Below are 24,218 nucleotides of genomic sequence, written 5' to 3' on the forward strand. Positions count from 1 at the left end.
ATGACCAGGTACTGGAGTCTTTAGAACTTCAGAATATTTGTCTTTAAGTCTTCTTTATCGATTCCCTTTTCCAGATTCTCTCTGGGTAGGGTAGTGTATCAAAGCCCTCCACCTTGCTCGATCTTTCCACCATTCCTCTTCTTGTACTTTATTGCTATCGACTCCTCTATTTGCAATACAGTCCAAAACAGATCTCCTCCATCTCATTCCAGGATGTCCCCTAGGCCTCTTTCCCGTCTCTGTATCCATGAATGTTCTCTTTGGTATTCTCTCTCCTGGCATTCTTGTCATGTCTCCAAACCATTTTAGCTTAGCTATATCAATCTTCTTGAAGTTTACACACTCCCACGCTTCTTATTTCATCATTTCGTATTCTATCTCGTTTTGTCTTTCCCTGTATGCTCCTCAAGAACCTCATTTCAGCTGCTTGCATCTTACTTTGGTTCCGCTTAGATAACGTCCAAGCTGCTGAAGCATAGGTCAGTATAGGTTTATAATAGGACGAGTATAAAACCTTCTTGCACTTCATTGGCACATCTTTGCCCCATACAATGTCTCTCACACACTGGTAGAAACTTGCAGACTGATGTATTCTTAAATCAATTTCTCCATCCAATTCTCCACCTTGTGATATCACGATGTCCGAATATTTAAAAATTTTCACTACTTCAAGAGGTTCATTTCCTATTTTTATCACTCCCCTGGATTTTCTGTTACCTCTTGTCATGATCAAAGTCTTTTGATGATGATGATGCTTGTTGTTTAAAGAGGCCTAACATCGAGGTTATCGGCCCCTAATGGTACGAAATGAAATCACAAAAAATTCAGATTCATCCACTGACCAAAATGAAAAAAAAAAATGTCATGAAGAATGAATGGATGGACATGAACCCTACAAAAAAACAAAAACAAACGAAAACAGTGGATCAGACACAAAAAAAGATCGTGAATAATAGTATTACTGACCAAGGGACCACTTATAAAGCACAATGATGCTTGATGTCAATAGGGGTGCAAAATCCACGACTAAGGCCCCACAGAATGGTACATGTCGCGAGTAAAGTAGAACCATGGTATTTGTCATTTTGGGGTACTAATCAAAAGTAGCGAAGACTCACGGTGTTCCACACAAGATGGTACTACTCACAAGTATTGTACTTCGTACAGGTAACGCAGACCTATGGTGTTTCGCACACAATGGCGCCACCTACAGCCAACGCAAACCGATGAGTTTCCTCACCTAGGTGTACTAGTCACGGGTGCCGGTCCCAAGGGCCCCGTGGTGTTCCTCACATAGTGAGTACTAATCACAGGCAACACTGACGCACGGTGTCGCTCATATAGTGGTAAAACTCACAGGCTACGCCCAGACCCGCGGTGTTGCCCACATGGGTACAACGCACGGGTACTGGAATCCACCAGGCCAGGCTTTTTACTGCAACTAATCACAAACCTATTTCGTACCAATTTATTGATACTACTCGCAAGTACATGCAACCCATGGTGTTCCCCGCATGATGGTACGAATCAAGAGTAGTTTCACGGTTCTAATTCAATCATCCCTTGGTCGCCCCTTGTAGTCGCCTCTTACGACAAGCAGGAGATACCGCGGGCGCATTCTACATGTGCGTCACCCACCCGCAGGGGGTAGTGTGTTTGGTCCGCGAGAGGTATTTTATTTCCCTCAAGTCCGCCGGCAAGCCTGTTAGGACCCCCCTATCCGCCACCTGGGACGCGCCACGTGGGAGTATCGCCTCTCCCTCTGCTACGCCTGCGCAGCAGGTTCGTGGATCAAAGTCTGTAAGTAATGTACTTTAAAAAATGATCAGCCCATTTCTCTCAACAGTTTTTATTTGCAAACAAATTGCTATTGATTACTAAATATTTGCTTAAGTGTTTTCAGCATTTTAGGTTTTTCATACATACTAAACTGTGATTAACTATCCACACAACATGTACACGGTCATACAGGAAAATAGTTAAAAATGGTATTTACTCAAATAGTTGTACTCTTATACACAGATACTAACCACATAGACAAGCCAACTCAAGCAAAATGGGGTTGAACCACTTACACACCATGATGCATTGGCGATTACTTCGTGTTCGAAAATGAGATATCGCCCATAAAGATTTTTAGATATCTCAACATTCTTACTTTCAACTATCCAGGAATGTATTTCTCCATGGGATGATCATAACACATCCAACAAGAAATGTGTTTTGTAGAAAGCAAAGACAAGAGAAAAAACTTAAAAGCTATGTAACATTTAAAATCCAGGAGACTTTATACTTTTCCCGGATTCCTGGTTGAAATGTAGAACATCTGGTCATTCGAGAAGAATTGGGAGTAATGAGGAAAGAGAGAGAGAGACTTTGTGCATATAATGTGGAGATTGTCCTTGTCGTTTTGTACTTTCTTTTTGTTTCTCCCTCTTTCTACACTGACCTGCATTTGTGTTTATCTTATTGTGGATTTGTTTCTATGTTGCTGTGTTTCTATTTTTATATTACTTGAAAATAATTTGATGATATATTTTAGTACTTTACCATAAGATTATGGTTTTTCTCTCTCTCTTCCAGGCACTTAGAATTTTTGTGTGTTTTATTTCTATCTAATAATTCTCTTTCCAGATTGTTTAAATTGATCACCCACCCAAACTTAATTTGAGAATTTATCACATGGTGACACTAATCTGACAGTAAGGAAGGGGAGTCTGCTGGGACTACTGGTTCAGTAGTTATCACACATTATTTTGTCTCCAGTCTTAAAGACTGGTATTATTACTCTCTTTCCTCAGTCTTCTGTCACACTTTTCTGTTTCCAAATGCACTTGAACAATCTGTAGGCCTACATGAATTGTAGTGCAACATATCCAGCAGCCTTTGTCATTTCTACAATAATTTCATCCATCAATCCTCATTTTCATTTCACGGACTACTAATATCACCTCTAACATTGTTATATCATCATCTACTTTTGAATCACCACACCATATTACTACCAGCGACGTAAAGCAACTAGCAAAATTACCATCTCCTCTGCACAATTTCTCACATTCAACAGTTAATCAAAATACTCCTTCCATATTTTCATTATTTTTTCTGGATGTATTATCAACTCTATACCTTCCTCTATCATCAGACTTATATAAACTCTTTCTTTCCTATTACTTCATATAATTCCATACAGCATTCTTTTACTGCCAGCTCCATCTGTTTCCATTTTGTGTGTAAATTCTTCCCAACTTTTCTTCTCTTATTAATTTCTTACATTTCCTTTTATTATCAAGATAGTTCCTTTTGCATTCTTCTTTTTATCTCTATTCCATTCTTTCCAAATATAAGGACAGATTTTTTAAATCAGAATTATTAACTTTTATGACAAGAATGGCATGCTTTTTTTGTCATCAAGTTTTTTAATGTTGGGAGAGTAAAATTTTTTTATTTTTTTTTTATTTTTTTGCTACTTGGGAGAGTAAGTAGTGGCTGCCATTCAAATACAGTTGTCCAAGTGTTCATTAGTCAGTATGTTCCTGTACTTGTTTTTAACAGATTTCATACTGGAAAAAGAAACCTCACACATATGTACAGCTGAATATTGCCTTCAGTTTGAGAACAACCTGGACCGTAATTGCGTATTTTTCTTTAGGAACAAGAGGCCAAATATTTTCAGAGCTTGAAGAAAGCGAATTTACAGATAAATCATTTTGAAAATCAATTGCTTCCAACTCCACTGCAGCAGAAGTCTTCAGCATCATTCTCTATAAAATGCAGTTTCACAAACTGTGCAACAATTGAAATGCTTTTGAAATCTTGGAAACATTTGTTGAATTGACTTTAAATCTGAAAGAATGTCAACGTGTTTGCTGTTTCAAGAAGGCACTGCTTGCTTTTCAAGGGTTTGTTTCAAAAAGGCAAAGTGTTTTTATCCACCCTGGATGAGAATTTTTCACCGCAGTTCCAGCTTCTTTGAGAATGAAGCAACATGTGAAATTGTTCGACCAATACCTTTATCCTTACCTTGAAACTGCAAGTTAAGGATATTTAAGTTTTCGGTGATGTCTGCGAGAAAAACAAAATCCTGCAGCCAAACTGGTTCTTCTAGTTCACGGAAGGATTCGCCTCGGTCTTTAAAAAATACTACGACAGGAAGCAAATCTTTAAAACACTGTCATACTCCCCCTCTACTAAGCTAATGAACTTTCGAATGAAGTAGTAGAACACCATAATGGCAATCTAGTTCATCAGAACAAGCTTCTCTGAATTGCATGTGCTAACTTTGTTCACTACTTTTATGACTATTTTCATAACATTGTCCATACTTAAATTTTCCACACAGTGACTGCTGGTGTATTACACAATGGTAAGACAGAAATTTTGGAAACCTGTTGCCTTTGCAACACAAGGCTATGAATCCCTTTTCTCTGCCTACCATCGCAGGAGCAACATCAATTGGTAAGCCCACCAACTTCCTTACAGGAATATTTTCAGAGCTGATAAGATCTTTAACTGCTAAAAATATGTCCTGTCCTGTAGTACGTCATGTTAGTAGTATGATCTTTACCAGCTCCTCTCATTTTGAAATTATCAAAAGCCATTCTTGCAAAAATGGCCAAATGAGCTGTATCAACTTATCAGTTGATTTGTCAAGTTGTAGGAAAATATAGCTGCAGCGATCAAAGTCAATTTTATGTTGTGAAGTAACGTCAGAACTCACAACCTCAACCACCCTCGTTACTGTATTTGCAGAAAGCTGTATAGATTTCATAGCAGACATTCTCAGTTTTATTTATGAAACTAGCAAATAATGAATCTGCAGCTTCTAAAATATCCAGTTTTGATTAATTCACCATCCTCGTATTGTTTCTTAATCTGTGCAATCATTTTTAAAACTCTGAATTATGCCTCAATTGCTGCTTTATTCTTGTTTAATGGTTTTAAAGAAGTTGACCATTGAGCATTAAGTTTGGATTTTAGCTGCCTTACCTTTCCTTAGAGCAGAATACAGTGGGAAATCCTTTTCAATCCCTGAGCAAACAGTTTTGAAGTGACATCCCCTCTCTTCCCAACTGACACACTTGCACAACACACTAAACACACACATTTTTCCTTTACCTGAGTATAGAAGTAATCCGTTTCCCACTCCAAATGAAAGTGGTAAGTTTTTTGCTTTCTGCTTGTACACACCATTAGAACAAACCTAGCTTGGTACCAATGTGTAAATCAAAACTATCCACGTTAGCAAATGTATGATAAATACACAAAAAATAAACGTTCACAACCCCATGCATATACTATCAAGTATGATACTGATAATGTAGTATTCTTGACTGACAATGCCAGTTGCGCGGTCGGAGCATAGTGGAGCAACTCCAGGTTAGCCAACCTGAGCGTTACCACGATCTACCGAAAATGTCTCCACGACCTGCTAGTAGCTCGCGAGTGACAGTGTGATGATCAGTGATGTATATAGTTGACCATGTTCTCCTTTCTGATGGATTGATATGTCATTTCCTACATAAAAGCTTCACCTGGCCACCAAAGCGAGTGTTCCTCCACCCGTAGCCTTTGGTCCCTCCTTTGGGTGTCAACTTTAGTATGGCCGCTTGACCTTTGGCCAGACAGTCACAGGTAATATCATCTACTGTCACATATGGCAGCAGGATGATCCTGACCTGACCAATTGTCTGTGAAAAATTTATTTATTTATATATTAGATACAGCCTATGGAGGGCCATTTTACACTAATAATAAGTTTAAATAAGTATAAAAGATAACTGGTATAAACAACAATATTAAGCATCAACAGTAAATTATTAACAATAACAATGTTACAACAATGGCAACGATAACTGGCAAGGGTCAGTTACAGAGTTAGGAAGAAGAAAGTTCGTGGGTGGATGGATGGAAGAAAATTGAAACCTGGGGAGGACTTCAAAGGAAACTTTTAACTTTGTGCTTGAAGGATGCCAAGGATGTGAACATAAAAATATCGGGTAGCGAGTTAGAAGGGTTAAGCAGACGGTGAAAGAGTGTTGTAAGGTTAAACGTGGACAGGACACATGACGAGTATGCCAACTGAATGTTGGGCAGGGAGGAGTACGTGCAAGGGAAAGTAGTTGGAAGAGTATTACATTTGGTGTAGCCATTTATTATTTTATGAAGGTAACAGAGAAACAGTAAACTGCTTCTCAGGTCAAGTATACCCAGGTAGTTCAAAATGTCAGATTTAGTATTGTTCTTAAGAACAGGATGGCGAGTTTTAACAATGAAGGTGAAAAAGTTAAAAATAGGGGAACAAAAGTCAATAATGGGGAGAACATAGGAGACGAAGCATAATTTCAAGGCGTAAATATCATTAATTTCAGTGAACCTGTAAAAAATTCCTAGGGTACGCATAGCACAGGATTTCATTGAACATGAGCAAAGGAGGTGAGTTTATAGTCAATTATAACACCTAGGTCTCTTACCTGCGAAGTCGATTGCAGTGTATTTCCCTGGATGGTATAGGCAGTGTTCATTCCTTGCTTTAGCAATGCAAATGATATTGTGTTACATTTCTTAAAATTAGGAGAAAGATTCCATTTCTTAACCCCTCAGTGTCGCAGCCATTTAAATAGCTTCCTACCCTGCGGCCGGATGAGATTTCAACTACGCACGACTGAAATACATCGATTCACTTAAAGTGTTACTACAAGTATAAGAGTAGCCCAATTTTCACAAAATTTGGAATTCCTTATGACAGAACTATGTACATGATGATAATTACATAATTGTTTCACATTTCCTTAGTAATTTAGTTCCGTGTGATAGAGTTCGAAGCACTCCTTGAGACAGGGACTCAAGTCACACTCCTGGAAGCAGTACACTGACGTCCTCTTTTCGCCGTGTTTTGAACACAGGATACAATGTCTCTGAGGTTTGGATTTCCAACTCTTGGGTGCTAATTTCCTGATAAAATGTCTTTCCTGCAACCTTAGAACTGTATTATCTGATGCGCGCCGGCCTTGAATATTTCGTTCCCCTCCCGAGCGAGCGTATTTTGTAAACAAACCTTTCACCAGCTGAACCCGATAAGGTTATTGCTCAATATTTGTCTCTGTGACCTGTGTGAGTATTATTAGAGAATTTAGCAATCAGAATTCACCGTTGAAAACTTCTCTTTGACCTGTATAATTATCTATAGTCTCTTACACGAAATTTCCAAGTACTGTTTCCTCCTCGTCGTCACTCTCATCATTTACCACTGCTACATCATCTATTTCATTATCACTGCTGCTTATACTGTCACTACTACTTCCGACTAAACTTTCATCTGAATTATACAATATTTCAAGCACGTTACTGTCAGTCATACCACGGCTGAGCGCGGCGCGTCACACGGACTGATGAAGCTGCAGCGAGACCGAAAGCAACAGGACGAAACTGAATGAGGGGAATAACATTTATGACGAAACAAACCAACTCGATACATATTTCAGATAAAAGGTCGAGGCAAAGTCTTTCAAACGAGATATTTACCATGAACAACTGGTCCTCGTATCGTATAACAGAAAGCAGCACTAACTGATGCCTACACAGAGCGCTCGTGGAGAGTTACGAAAATATTACAAGCTGAGAAATAAGGACAAATATAATAAATAAACCGCACTCCCAATGTACAAATAGAGCAAAGAACATCACACGAAAAGACAAACGTCTCGGATCATCTTTTCTTTATTTTATTCTGTGGGAAAGAATGAAGCAAACAGACTTTTAAAAAAGCAAGAGATTAGTGCTCAGACTTATTTGACAAATAATTATCCTTGCAAAAACAACTACATTATAACGATTTTTCAATTCTTATTTACAACGCTGATAAACCCGAAAATGTCTTCTTGGAAACAAAACAATTTGCATATCAATTACTCCAAAACTCTTCGCGCTATGGCCGTAAATGTGAAACCATGTATGGGTCTATACCATGTATAGAGTTCGGCGGCTACGGAAGAAAAGAGGGTCCATACCACGTATAGAGGTCGGCGCTGAGGGGTTAAACCAGTCACCAAATGACGTGAGAACCGTCTGTAAATCACCACAATCATCAGGCGTAGACACTTCCCTTAGGATTTTCAGGTCGTCGGCATACAAGAGGAGGGCACACTTGACTATTTTGGGTGCAAAGAATTATGTTATCGATATAGAGAACAAAGAGTACGGGTACCAGAATACTGCCTTCAAATACACTTGATAACACACAACTATGATGAGACAGATTCAGGGAGTGCCATTCTTTGTTTTCTGTAGGAGAGGAAACTTGTTATCAATGACAAGATGGGGCCATGGATATTAAATCTGGTAGTGAGCTCATGAAGAAGTGCATGATCCACTGAGTTGAATGCTTTGGCCAAATCTATACACAGTACAGTACATCTGAGATTTATTTTCTATTGATGAAATAATGTGGTGATTGAGAACTGTGAGGTTAATGAGGCACGATTTTCCAGGAGTGAATCCGTGTTGTTCTTCAGATAGGTACAGCTGTCGGAAAAGATTATTCTTTCAAGGACAGAGGATAGTATTGCGATGACAGTTATTGGGCAGTATGAAGAAATATGCTTGCTGAAAGATCCAAAAATAGGTGTAGTATATGCTTGTTTACAACTGTCTGGGAATGTACCAGTAGCCACACACAGAGATGCACAGAGAGATGTAGAAGTATTTTTGAGGAATATAGGACTAATATCATTGGGTCTAGTGGAGCAGTTTGTTGGGAGACTACCGAGAATATTTTGAACTTTGTTAGGGATCGCTGACATTTGGACACTGCAAACACTATTGGTCTGTGGTAGTTCAGCGACAGGCGCAAGAGGTGTGAAGTACTCATTGAATTTTTGAGACCTTAATTCAGTTGGGACATCATCACTATGTAGTTTTAGATTCAGTGGTATCTGGGGTGACTTTCTACATAATGAAATGAGGGTCCAACATTATCTAGGGTGTTTTTTATGGTTTCCTGTTATAGAAGTGATGTGCCAGTTGTAGTCATTCTTAAGATGTGATTTTGAAATTTTCCTGAGGTGTTTGAAAGTATTGTGCATGTGTGGATCGGGAACAGACTGCAAGAGTGTAATTGTTTCTGTTCATTGTGACAGTTATATTACCTTTATCTGCTTTAGTGACTATTATATGATAGTTTGCATATTATTTTTTAGAACATTTAGAAGTCTTTTTTGTCACTGATTTTTTGAGGTTTTGTTTTCTGTGTTTATTGAAGAGTATTTTCCTGACCTCTTATCTTGTTTCATCCTGTTTATGGGAATTCATTGATGACACTTTTTGCTTCTGCTATAGTTGTAATAGCCGGACTGGGTGGCTCAGACGGTTGAGGCGCTGGCCTTCTGACCCCAACTTGGTAGGTTCGATCCTGTCTCAGTCCGGTGGTATTTGAAGGTGCTCAAATACGTCAGCCTTGTGTCGGTAGATTTACTGGCACGTAAAAGAACTCCAGCGGGACTAAATTCCGGCACCTCGGCGTCTCCGAAGACTGAAAAAGTAGTTAGTGGGACATAAAGCAAATAGCATTATTATTATAGTTGTAATAAGAATATTGTTGATAGGCTAGGTGTTCCGATTATGTTTACGTCCTTTAATTTATATACAGTAGAGTCTCGCTCAACCAACCTTCGCTTATCTGACATTCCGTGTTATCCGACACTGGTAGACTTAATTTTGAACTTTTGGTGGAGACTAAAGGGCCTGCCAATATCTGGCCCCATTCTGCAAGAAAAGGCGGTGTATTTCCAGAAGGTGTTTAATGAAGGGGACCGTAAATTTACTGCCAGTGCTGGGTGGCTTCATCGGTGGAAAAAACGGTATGGCATTAGGCAGCTTAATATCTGTGGAGAAAAACTGTCAGCTAAATCCGATGAGGTTGTGAAATTTAAAAAGGAATGTCAAGTAATAATACTTGCTGAAGGATTAACCGGTTATCAGATTTTTAATTGTGATGAGACTGGGCGAAATTTCAAGATGCTGCCATCAAAAACTCTCACATCCCAAGCCGAGATGTCTGCACCTGGCTACAAGCGTAGTAAGGAAAGATTTACTGTTCTTGCCTGTAGTAATGCTACTGGATGGAAAATTGCTTATGATTGGTGAAGCAAAGAAGCCTAGGGCATTTAAAAATATTTCTGTTAATACTCTTCCAGTTCATTACACAAATCAGAAGGCTGCCTGGATGTCTGCTGACTTCTTGAAAGACTCTTATTACACAGTTTGTTCCAGATGTAGAAAAATGTCTATCTTCAATCAATCTCCCTACAAAACCTGTTCTTCAACTAGACAACGCTCCATCACACCCAAATGAACAGCAACTTAGAAGTGGTGACATCAAATTCATGTTCCTCCCTCCTAACGTGACGTCATTATGCCAGCCAGTGGACCAAGGTGTGCTGGAAACACTGAAGAGGAAATATCGGTGGAAACTCCTTTCATCCTTGATTGTTGGCAAGTTTTTTCGTAAGATATTTGGAATGTTTTCGTTCAATACTGCATGTACTGTACAATTGAATTGATAATTCAATAAATAGAGTGCTGTAAAACATGTTAGTGTTTTAGTAATACAGTATGGCCTTCCTGTTCATTTTAGTTAATTTTCAAAGTAATTCTGTATTATCCGACATTTTCGCTGATCCGACATACTCCAGGTCCTGTTTAGGTCGGATAATAGAGACTCTACTGTATATCATCATCATCATCATCATTATTAATATTGTCAGTTGGGATGAAATGTGTGGGCATTGTCTGAGACTTGATAAGAACGAGTGGTTCTTTGATTGTGCTTTGATGTAGCAATTTTAAGATTCTTTAATGTTTTATTTGATGTGTTTTGTTTTGGGAAAAAAGATATTTTGAAGTACTATGCATACATGCTGTTGAAATGAATTCCATTCTAATGAAGATAAATGAAATGGAATTTTCAAATGCGCATTATACAATTTGGCAATAAGGTTGTGTGTATATTGTGTATTACATAATTTTTGTTTTACTGCTGAAGAAGGCTCAAACAGGTATTTATTTCATTTTTAATCATGACAAAGATTTTCAATTTTTAGATTATAAAATTAAAATTTATTGAAAAGGTGGAGAAATGTACATACTTTTCAAAAAAGAAATTTTGTGTAACAATTTGTCTGTCAGTACAGAACAATTATCAAGTTCATTAACTGTAACCATGCCAAACTTATGCCCTGACGACAACATAATACTATGCCTTCTCTCCAAGAAACCCGAAGGGAAGTCTTCCATACCTTTGTAGTTCCTTTAATTATTTGAAAGAGGGGTGGCCTGCCACTCCATCTCCCAATGGGGACATTACCAAATGTCTCACCAGAGAACAAAAATCACTGGCTGGAACCTTGTAAGGGAACGGGGGGTAATGTGACCGCCTCCTTGGTGACCCTATCAGCTAACTCCCTTCCCGCTAAACCCATGTGGCTTGGGAGCCATAAAAGTGATTCTGATGCTAGCACTCAAACACCCGGCCAGCAGGTCCTGGATCTGCTGTACCAGAGGATGCCTCGGGATTTTTTTTTACACACACACACACACACACACACACACACACACGGCTTTATGTCACGCCAACACAGATAGATCTTATGGTGACAATGGGATAGGAAAGGCTTAGGAGTGGGAAGGAAGCGACCATTGCCTTAATTAAGGTAGAGCCTTGCCTGGTGTGAAAATAAGAAACCATAGAAAACCATCTTCACGGCTGCTGACAGTGGGATTCAAACCCACTATCTCCTGGATGCAAGCTCACAGCTGCGCGCCCCTAACCACACGGCCAACTTGCCCTGTTCTGGAAAATTGTTTTATAATCGATTTGCTTTGTGATATGAAATATGTTATGTACTCATGCATGTATACTTATAAATTCTTGTACATCCTCTTCTTATGTAATATTACTTTCACCGCACCTGCGCATCAAAATTTCATCCTGCTGCAGGCGAGTTAATTTCAACTGTTCAAGTATAAGGAAACACTGCAATTTTTTCACTGTTATATCCTAAGATAGGTAACTTAAAGGGTCCACCTTTTCAATACAAATAAATGTTATAATGATTTATTACAACATATTTTTACTTGGAACTAGTTTTGACGCTGTTTAGCGTCATCTTCAGCCAAAATGTGAGAAATAGGCATAGGCGTATATATGCAGACATGTACATTACACAAAATGTTAACAGCATTATGGTTAAATAAGAGTAAAAGAGACATAAAATAGTGAATTATAAAGTCAGAAATTGTCAGTCATCAAAATGGTCATGAAGGGTGAATCAAAACTGTACAAACATGAGTTTGGACTCAAAAACAATTCCCCCGAAAAAAGACACGCTACAACAAAACCACGTGAAAGTTCAAGATGAACTTGGCATTGAAGATGCCAATTTTTTTCAGACACTCTTCCATTAAATGTCGCCTGCCACGAGTGTAGTAAAAACATAAGTTAGTATTCAGCAAACACATTCGTCTCAAAAATGCACATAACATTTTTAAAAAATATTTTTTTTAGGATTGAGATGAACTTGGCAGTTAAGGATTCAAATTTGTAGTCACTTCTTCACCAAGTGTCAATTCAAAACGGGCACCGAAAGGTGAAATAAAATTCTACAAGCACGAGTTAGGACTCCATAAACGCAATCTTTTGAAATATATGTAACACATTTGAATTTTGTGTAAGCTTGAGATGAACTTGGCACTTAAAGATTTGTGTTCACTCATTCATTAAATGTCACTGGTGCGAGTGTAGTACAAATACGAGTTAGGACTCAATAGAAATAATCTTCTCAAAATTGCACATGACATTTAAACCTTTGGCTTGATATGAAATTGGCAGTTAAAGATTCAAATTTGTAGATAATGTTCACTAAATGTCACTTCAAAACAGTCTATGAAGGGTGAAATAAAATTATAACAAACACGAGTTTGGACTCTATAAACACTAACTTCTAAATACATATAACACATTCAAATTTTTTGCATAAGTTTGAGACGAACTTGGCAGTTAAAGATTCAAAAATTTTTGTAGTCACTTTTTCATTAAATGTCACATAGGACGAGCGTAGTATATACATGAGTTAGGGTTCAACATACCCAAACTTTTTAAAGCAGCACATAACAATTCAAAACATAACATTTAACTTGGCAGTTAAAGATTCACATTTTCATTTTCATTTGTCAAGAATACAAACTTCAGTTTATGTAAAACGTTCCTCTGAGAGCTTTGAAGTTGACTGTGCTATTATCTGTGGTCTATTGTAGCAACGTAACGTGTAAGGTGGAGACAGTTCGCAGTTCAATGCGGTACCTGAGGCGGTAAAGCCATGGCGCGAGATGAAGAGTAACTGAGCGTGGTGGACAGCTCAGGTCAGGGGAACAGCTATTGTTGGGGTAGGAGGGGAGAGGGGAAGGAGGGGGTAGCGGTAGGGGAGGTGTGAGGAGTGGAGGGAGAGGGAATTAGGGAGGGTAATGCGGTGAAAGTGCGTGGCGTGAGGAAGTATTATGTATAATGTGAAAAACAGATCTGTTATTCGGAATATTAATATTTTTGAAAAATGCAATGAGAAAGTCGAACAGGATCTTTGGTTTCTCGGAGATATCATTTAAGTTTAGGTTTGGATTGAAATATTGATCTAAAGGAATATAGCAGTTTTCAGTGACGTCTAGTAAAGAACCTTCGTTTAGAATTTCTAATACTTCAAGATCTTGATCTATTTCAGTAAAGTTGTGCTTAAATTCTTGCATATGTAGGCCGACCACAGAAAAACGGTTGTGCTTTATAACAATGACATTAAAACTGCGTTCTGTTTGACCTAGGTAAGAGCTATTGCAGTCTTGGCAAGAAAACCTATATACACCTAATTTTGAATGACTACTTTTATTTATTGATGTAGAGTTATGCAGGATCTCTACATCACTACATCAATAAATAAAAGTAGTCCTTTTTCAAAATTCTTATCCAGGATCTCTACATCACTACAACAATAAATAAAAGTAGTCCTGTTTCAAAATCAGGTGTACATAGGTTTTTTGCCAAGACTGCAATAGCTCTTACCTAGGTCAAACAGGACGCTCAATGCTATAAAGCACGACCGTTTTTCTGTGGTCGGCCTACATATGAAAGAATTTAAGCACAGCTTTACTGAAATAGATCAAGATCTTGAGGTAATAGAAATTCTAAACAAAGTACTAGACATCACTGAAAACTGCTATATTCATTTAGATCAATATTTCAATCCAAACCTAAACTTAAATGATATCTCCAAGAAACCAAAGATCCTGTTCGACTTTCTCATTGCATTTTTCAAAAATATTAACATTTCGAATAACAGATCATTTTTTCACATTATGCATAATACTTTCTCACGCCACGCACTTTCACCGCATTACCCTCCCTAATTCCCTCTCCCTCCACTCCTCACACCTCCCCTACCGCTACCCCTCCTTCCCCTCTCCCCTCCTACCCCAACAATAGCTGTTCCCCTGACCTAACCTGTCCACCGCGCTCAGTTCCTCTTCATCTCGCGCCATGGCTTTACCGCCTCAGGTCCCGCATTGAACTGCGAACTGTCTCCACCTTACACGTTACGTTGCAACAATAGACCACAGATAATAGCACAGTCAACTTCAAAGCTCTCAGAGGAACGTTTTACATAAACTGAAGTTTGTATTCTTGTCAAATGAAAATGAAAATGTGAATCTTTAACTGCCAAGTTAAATGTTATGTTTTGAATTGTTATGTGCTGCTTTAAAAAGTTTGGGTATGTTGAACCCTAACTCATGTATATACTACGCTCGTCCTATGTGACATTTCATGAAAAACTGACTACAAAAAATTTTGAATCTTTAACTGCCAAGTTCGTCTCAAGCTTATGCAAAAATTTTGAATGTGTTATATGTATTTAGAAGTTAGTGTTTATTGAGTCCAAACTCGTGTTTGTTATAATTTTATTTCACCCTTCATAGACTGTTTTGAAGTGACATTTAGTGAACATTATCTACAAATTTGAATCTTTAACTGCCAATTTCATATCAAGCCAAAGGTTTAAACATCATGTGCAATTTTGAGAAGATTATTTCTGTTGAGTCCTAACTCGTGTTTGTACTACACTCGCACCAGTGACATTTAATGAATGAGTGAACACAAATCTCTAAGTGCCAAGTTCATCTCAAGCTTACACAAAATTCAAATGTGTTACATGTATTTCAAAAGATTGCGTTTATCGAGTCCTAACTCGTGCTTGTACAATTTTATTTCACCTTTCGGTGCCTGTTTTGAATTGACACTTAGTGAAAAAGTGACTACAAATTTGAATCCTTAACTGCCAAGTTCATCTCAATCCTAAAAAAATATTTTTTTAAAAATGTTATGTGCATTTTTGAGACGAATGTGTTTGCTGAATCCTAACTTATGTTTTTACTACACTCGTGGCAGGCGACATTTAATGGAAGAGTGTCTGAAAAAAATTTGAATCTTCAATGCCAAGTTCATCTTGAACTTTCACGTGGTTTTGTTGTAGCGTGTCTTTTTTGGGGGGAATTGTTTTTGAGTCCAAACTCATGTTTGTACAGTTTTGATTCACCCTTCATGACATTTTGATGACTGACAATTTCTGACTTTGTAATTCACTATTTTATGTCTCTTTTAGTCTTATTTAAACATAATGCTGTTAACATTTTCTGTAATGTACATGTCTACATGTATACGCCTATGCCTATTTCTCACATTTTGGCTGAAGATGACACTAAACAGCGTCAAAACTAGTTCCAAGTAAAAATATGTTGTAATAAATCATTATAACATTTATTTGTATTGAAAAGGTGGACCCTTTAAGTTACCTATCTTAGGTTCTCAGTTCAATACGGACATTAAATGAAATTCTTAGATTTAAACGCTGTTATATCATTCGTTTCTTCTGTCTCTGGTAGAACTGTCCTTTTCTTCTTACTAGGTGGGATGGAAAGTTCCCCTTTGCCGGTGGCCTCTACAGAAGGCAATACGGAGGATGTAGTTCCCACAGATACAACTCCTAAAATAAAATAAAAATAAAAGGTATTAGCAACTCCTAGTATAAACTACTGTAGTTTGGTGAAATAATTATATTGAAGTTATTATTACAAAGTATGAATGGATCTGTACTTGCCTGGAATTTTAATAAAGATGGGATTATTTTGGCATTACAACAGCTCCAGAAACATCCTTTTCCATTTCTTATACACAATCTTTTTATTCCTTGGTGCATTCATGCCAAATTTGCGTTTAACTTCCATTTCCATATTACTAATTTTCCTAGAATTTTTTGTGCACCGTACATTTCTCCAAATTGCTCTTCATATATTTTGCAAGTTTTTCCTATTGCAATTTTATTTTTTCACCACAGGAAGCAGAGATTTGCTGAAAAATCTTGTGTTATTTTAGCATCATAAATTTAGTGTTATCGAACTCACGGTCATCTCCGAAGTCACTAGATTCACTTGTTACATCCATGTTTTTGGTGCAAATGAAGGCAGCTGTGACTAATCAACATTCAGAAGTTAGGAATCACCATCGACAATGCAAAACTTCATGAACTTGGGTTATTGTTTGCGATTGTTGGCTCCAGCCATTCCGAAAGACAGGAACCAAAACAACTCACTAGTGCGTATATGAAGCAACTGTTACTTTTCGTTAGAAAATGCAAGCGAAATTAGATCTTTATTATTCGTATCATGCTCTAGCTTTTCCTTTTTCTTCAAGCTTTTGCTACCTAGATTTTGTTATTGCCAGAAGTCAATTAGCTAAAGCAATTGCTTCATTTCTTCCATTCTGCCCAATACCTACTGACATTAACAGAATAAAAATATAGTAAATTACAATGTGAATGATGGTTTTATCAGGATTCTAGTACAAGTTGTTTAAGAGCTATCGTAGTTTTTCGGAAACTGAATACGAACAGTTGGCTGCTCCATTCAATTGCTTAGTTAAAAGGCTAGGATGTTCTTATGTTTGCTTCGTGTACGGTACACTGATTGCATTGCAACTTCCTTGACAGTTATTTTGTGATATTTCAAAAAGTAAGATGTGGTGGAATATGGTATTTACCAATGCTGAAAAAACAGATATATTAATGATGTACAGAGAATGCTGTTTGTTCTTGCGCACTGTACACAGAACAATATCCCAACAGATGTCAACCATCTTGTCAGTTATTTGTTAACTACTTCTACCAGTTACGTGAAACTGGAAGTGTAATACCTTGAAAACTTAACAGGAACAAACAAGTGAGAGAGTGACAATGATCCAGCTGCTGTTGCTGTAGATTCACATGTTACCATATTTACTCACATATTAGACCCCTTTTTTTCCCCACTTTTACAGCAAAAAAAAAGTAAAGGGGTTGCAATATGTGATAACCTCAAATTTTGTGCAGTAAACACGACTTCTAGGCTGTAAAGAGCTATAAATTGTACATGTAAACATTCTACACTATTCTTATGAAGGGTCGGGGGGAAAAACCAGGTAAGTCACTTTTTTTTCGAAATTGAGATATTGTTACAGTCTGCTTCAGAGTGATCATGCGCATCCATTGAGAGGTCGTAAATGGAAAAAAAAAAAAGCAGGCAAGTCAGGAGAAATTAGCGCTCAAATTTTCGCTGTTAGGGGAAAGAAATAGGGAAGTCAAGCACAAAAGTTGCTTTTTCTCAAGTTGTACAAATATAGTTTTAATTACTCCTATATACCGTCATTCGTACATTTCATTAATTCCTCTGATGAGGCTGAAGTTAGCAAGGGCATACAGTCTCAAAACTCACTATGAAGATTCGTCTCGCTTCATACTCGATCCCGCAGAGAAAAGGGACATGGGTATCATATTATGCAATATTGGTACAAAATAACTTAGGTGCCAGTCATTTGTCTCTGTCAGTTGAGCAGTAGGCCTATCACACAGTAAACCTGATCACTGCTTTCATTTGAATTATCATCTTGTGCCACCAGCTTCCCTGCTACCGGCGTGTCGTCATTCCAAGTGACATCATCTTCACTGCCATCTTGTCAGCCATAGCAGTAACAGCAGCCCTGCAATCGAGAGCATTCGAGGTCCCATCTTTTTTAATCTTTTAAAAATAATTTCGTCCCCATCTATACAGTCCAAATAGTGTGAATATATTCCCAAATATAATTATTCACAATACAATTATTAAATGAATGTAGTAATGGTCCACCTTTGAATACTATAATATGCAATATTCTAAATTACATTAATTAGGGACCAGTTTCGGCCGGGGCTAACCATCTTCAGACTTAATGTAAAACATCCAATAACTAAACAAATGTACATGCACACAATTGACATAAAACAAATGAAACAAATATATACTAACTGACATTAAAAACTGGGATGAAATTATGAGTAAATTTGAAAATAACTAGGTTCTAACATCTTGAGTATGCTCATCCTCGAGACTCTTTCATGTATTAATATATAATATACACAGAACTGTTAGTTCTAATACTGAATGGGAACTGGTGAATGTTGATCCCATAGTTCATCACCAAATCTATTTCAGTGGTGTTGGCCATATGCAAGTTATTGGACACCGCTGTAAATAACCACTAGCTGATGGAGAACTGTTAGATGTTGTTTCATCATCAACTAAAGTAATAAAATGAGATGTCTCATGGTGCTTGTTAAATCATGCTGAAATGTTGTTGGACATTGTCAGGACGGCACATGAAGATGTGGTTAAAACATATACATTGTGTCTGGTATAAAATTTGCAATTCATTGCGGTGCCCATGAAGTTAAAATGAATACATTAGATTAACTTAAATTAATGAATTGAATGAGGGAATGTGTTAGTTAGATGGCATAGGTTATATGAGACTTACCTCTCAATACAGCATGTGGTGTGTGGCCTATTGTTGTGTGTGCTTCTGACTAACTGTTGAGAGATTCAAATGAAAAGAAGGATAGGGGAGGGGAAGGTCGTGAAGGAGAGGGGGTTGTGGAAGGGGAAAGGGGGGATTAAGGCGGGGCTGAAGGATGTGGGAAAAAGAATGGCTGCTGAGGAAAGGTGCTGTGAATATTATGAAAAACTGAATTATGACTTGTTGCTTCGACGTTTCTGAAAAGGGGAATTAGGAGGTCAAAAAGGATATTTGGCTTTTCTGAAATTTCATTAAGATTATGATTTGGGTTGAAATATTGATCTAAATGTATGAAGCAGCTTTTGGTAATGTTAAGGAGGGGTCCTTTGGTGATGATTTTGAGGATTTCCATATCTTGTTTTATGTCTGTGAATGTGATTATAGTCATGCATTTGCTGTCCTACAGCTGAAAATTTATTGTATTTCAAGGCATTGACGTGTTCTGAGTACCTTATATTAAAATTTCTCCCGGTCTGTCCGATGTAAGAAGAATTACAACTGTTGCAAATGATCCTGTCTGTATACTTCTGATTTTGAGTAACTTTGTGGATGTGGTATTATGTAAGACTTGCGCCTTCATATTGTTTGGTTTGAAAACTACTTTTACATTGTACTTTTTAAAGATGGTGACTTGGTAGATTTGTTCGTTGAAGGTAAAGACAAAAAGAGAGGAGTTGTTTTTCTGATCTTTTCTCAAGGTGGTAGAAGGGTGGTATTTATATTTATTGATTTCTTTCTTTTCTTTTTTCTATAAAGAAACTGTTGTATGCATTGGATTTAGCTATATTATGAATAGTGTTGAACTCATTTTTGAGGTCTCTTTTAGATATTGGAACACTGAAGGCTCGGTATAGCATGCTGTTGTATGCTGCTCGTTTGTGAATTTGGAGGTGTGAAGAATCTTGATGGATTGTAGTGAGTGTTTGGGTGGGTTTTCTGAAAATCTCTTATCTCAAGTAGCTTGGGTGCCTGATAATAGATAGGTCTAAAAAAATTTATTTTCCGTTCAATTTCGGATTCAAGTGTGAATTTTATGTGTGGGTCAATGTTATTTAGATTAATGAGAGCGGTAGCTGCGTTTGTAATGCTCTCATCCATAATTACTATGGTGTCATCTACAAATCTTGCCCAGAAAAGGATGTTGTTAAAGTTATTATATTATTATCAATTTTGGTGTGTTCCAAAAAATCCAAGTAAATTTCAGCCAAGATACCCAAGGCCAGTGATCCCATAGCCAATCCTTCTTGTTGATAAATAACATCATCAAAAGTGAAATAGTTGTTGCTTATAACTAAAGCATAGACATGAAATCCTGTATTTCTAGTATACTTTGGCTGCTGTGTTTGCTTAAACTGTTTTGAATGATGGGGTATATTTTGGAGATTTGTATGATAGGATACATATTTACAATATCGAATGAGTGGAGAGAATGACTGGATTAAATATTAAAATTTTTTAATATATCGATCAGTTCTTTAGTGGTTTTGACGGATTTGTTCAACAAGAAATGATAGTTTCTTCTTAAAAATCTTTGAATGCATTGTGATGCTTTGTATAACGGACTCTGTTTATGGTTTATGATTGGGCGAATGGGGACGCCGGTTTTGTGTATTTTGGGGAGGGCATTGGTGATGGGTAAAACCTGGGTTCATATTAATTAATTTATTTTTTTCTTGATCTGTTAAAAGATATGAAGTATTCTTGAGGGTCTGCTTAAGTTGATGTTGGATTCTCGCAGTAGGGTCTTTCATTATTGTAGAGAAGGAGCTATCTTTAAAAAATTGATTTGTTTTGCTTACATATTCGTTCTTGTCCATTATGGCGGTAGTGTTGCCTTTATCTGCTTTCGTAATTATGAGATTATTATCATTGATTTCCTTTTTTTAGAACACGTACTTGCTTTTGTGTAAGAATAGAATCTTTATAGCTATTGTCGTCATGAGTAAGGGGTGAATTACGGCAGTTACTGTTTTCTGGGTTGAGAATGGCGTTTAATTTTCTTCTTACTCCAAATCTTACTTCGTCTTGTTTATCTGCTGGTAATTTACTAACGGCTAATTCTGCTTCTGCTGTTGTAGTGATGGCTGTGTTCATATATTTAGATCAATATTTCAACCCAAATCATAATCTTAATGAAATTTCAGAAAAGCCAAATATCCTTTTTGACCTTCTAATTCCCATTTTCAGAAATGTCAAAGCAACAAGTCATAATTCAGTTTTTCATAATATTCACAGCACCTTTCCTCAGCAGCCATCCTTTTTCCCAAATCCTTCAGCCCCGCCTTAATCCTCCCCTTACCCTTCCACACCCCCCTCTCCTTCACGACCTTCCCCTCCCCTCTCCTTCCTTTCCATTTGAATCTCACAACAGTTAGTCAGAAGCACACACAACAATATGCCACACACCACATGCTGTATTGATAGGTTTCATATAACCTATGCCATCTAATAACACATTCTCTCATTCAATTGATTAATTTTAATCTAATTTATTCAGGTTAACTTCATGGGCACTGCAATGAATTGTAAATTTTATACCAGACACTAAGGGCCGATTGCAGAAACGGTATTTAGACAATGTCTATGGTTAAACAATGCCTAAGTATGGCTGCTGCAATGCCGAGACGTTAATTATCACTTAGACACTGTCTAAAACCGATGTTCAACTGGTCATGTTTAAACACTGCCAAGAGCACTGTTTAACCTCAAATGAGAAGAGTGAAACACAACCAGAAGTTATTTACGATGAAATATGTAATTTGTATTATCATGTTGTGACGATTCCAGGAAGAAAGGTTAGTCCGACGGCCTCTCTGTGGGTCGCCCGCTGCTAAATCGCAGCAATTCATTCGACATGCACAGGGAGATAGATCTTAAAATAAGGTTTCGCTTTTCGAGAGACTTGTTTCTTGAGACTGACCAAGTGACAGTCCAGTAACTGTCAACTTTAATACAATTCTTGTCAACCTATATATTTTATTATATATATATGCAGTAATTTCCATGGAATTATAGGTCACTTCGAATACATACATATCAGAATTACATGTCCTGATTGTCAGAGGGCTGTCACATCAACTGGGAGGGATTCACTTATATATACCGCCAAGTTAACACACGTAATAGTGAAAACTAAAAAGTAGGCTGTATGGGGTTTTTATATATATATAAAATCGTATAAGTTTTTGGCAGATAGGAAAAGGCAAGTGGTGGTGAATACTGTTTAAAGAAAGCTGGGGAAGAAGAGTCGTGGCCATAATAACAGCCCTGGTATTTATCTGGTGTAAAAAATAGGGAAACTACGGAAAACAATCTTCACGGCTGCCGATGATCTCCAGAATGCAAGCTACATCTATATGGCCCGTACAACACACTCGATTACACATTACTATTGCTTCATCCTCCGTTCGTCGAAGCTACCGTATTTATGAGTAAATTACACTCACTGTATGAACGCCAGAATGAAAGCTACACTTCCCCGTACGATGGTGTCGCTTTAGTGTCGATAATATTATGAGTTTTCATTCCACCGAAAGTGATGCTCTTATCTGTGGGCAAGTCATGCTCAGCCATATTTGAGTAATGTGTAGGAAGACAAACAGCTGACTGGCGTTCAGCACACGCACCAACGAATTTCATTGGTTGCGACAAGCAAAGAGTTGCATGAAAGATACTTCTGTCTCCATTTCCAAACCAAAATTGAAACTTTAAGCGATGTCTAGTTAAACATCGACTGAACATTGTTTATGCAATGGAAGATCGTGCTCTATTTAGACGTCGTTTAGGTAGACGATATCTAACGCTTAAAACTAGTCATTGCTTCTGCAATCGGCCCAATGTATCTGTTTTAACCACATCTTCATGTGCTGTCCTGACAATGTCCAACAACATTTCACCATGATTTAACAAGCACCACAAGTGTATCTCATTTTATTACTTTGATTGATGATGAAACAACATCTAACAGTTTTACGTCAGCTAGTGTTTATTTATAGCGGTGTCCAATGACTTGCATATGGCTAACACCACTCAAACAGATTTGGTGATGAACTACGGGATCAACATTTACCAGCTCCCATTTACAATTGAATTAGTAATGATTAGCAGTATTATAACTAACAGTTCTGTGTATATTATATATTAATACATGAAAGAGTCTCGAGGATGAGCATATTCAAGATGTTAGAACCTAGTTATTTTCAAATTTACTCAATTTCATCCCAGTTTTTAACGTCAATTTGTATATATTTGTTTCATTTGTTTTATGTCAATTGTGTGCATGTACATTTGTTTAGTTATTAGATGTTTTACATTAAGGCTGAAGATGGCCAGCCCCGGCCGAAACTAGTCCCTAATTAATGTAATTTAGAATATTGCATATTATAGTATTGAAAGGTGGACCATTACTACATTAATTTAATAATTATGTTGTAATTACAATTCAATACGGATCAGAACCATGAAGTTTATATCCTATGATATTCCCAAATGGTTTCTGGAGATGGTCTCATATTCCCCATTGGTGTTTGTGTAGCAGAAGCCACTCCTTTCAAACAAAGCCGTGTAGAAAGCGTGCCAAACCCCCAGATGATAACTAGCATATGTTATGAGTTGTACTTCCGAATGTAATACACAGTGACTGGAAGCATTCTTTTGATAACTGCGGCTGTTGAAAGCCAGACCCTTACTTTTAAGTATATTTCATGCTTGTTCTCTACATTTATCACATCAGGATTTACCTGAACAGCTGTAAATGAGATAAGAGAGTCCGCATTGTTCGGGTTAGGTATGCTATTGCCCAGATAGTGCAAAAAGTTCTACGACAGAAGGAATAAAAATAAATAACAGGAAAGTTTGCCACATTTATGAATATCTACAGGTGTGGCGGTAATTCATTTTATCATCATGATGTTTAAGTTTGTATGTTCGTTGTCCCCATTTTTTATTAACCCATATCCTAGTACATTTTGTTAAGAGTCTCCAAAAATCGTTAAAAGTAAACGGAAACATGAAATTATTATTATTATTATTATTATTATTATTATGTATTTGCATACTGCCAACTAATGACCACGATAAGTTTTATTATACATTCCAACGTTTATTCAGTTTTCAATAGATCTAGTAGGTTTTTCATTAGCTCGCTGTGTTGAACACGGCGTTCATCCGACCACTTTGCACCAGTTGTCCACTTCACATTCACATTTCAGGAAGTCACAAAAGTCATAATGTTTTTTTTTTTTAAGTCTTGTTTGTGCGT

General features: G+C 37.3%; 1 protein-coding gene across 2 annotated transcripts in view; it reads right to left on the minus strand.

The window, feature by feature from the left end:
- LOC136864372 (dual serine/threonine and tyrosine protein kinase) overlaps positions 1-24,218 on the minus strand; it is a 331,375-nt gene that overhangs the window by 196,017 nt on the left and 111,140 nt on the right. The window lies entirely within an intron of this gene.

Source organism: Anabrus simplex, chromosome 2, assembly GCF_040414725.1.
Source record: "Anabrus simplex isolate iqAnaSimp1 chromosome 2, ASM4041472v1, whole genome shotgun sequence".
Lineage (NCBI taxonomy): Eukaryota > Metazoa > Arthropoda > Insecta > Orthoptera > Tettigoniidae > Anabrus > Anabrus simplex.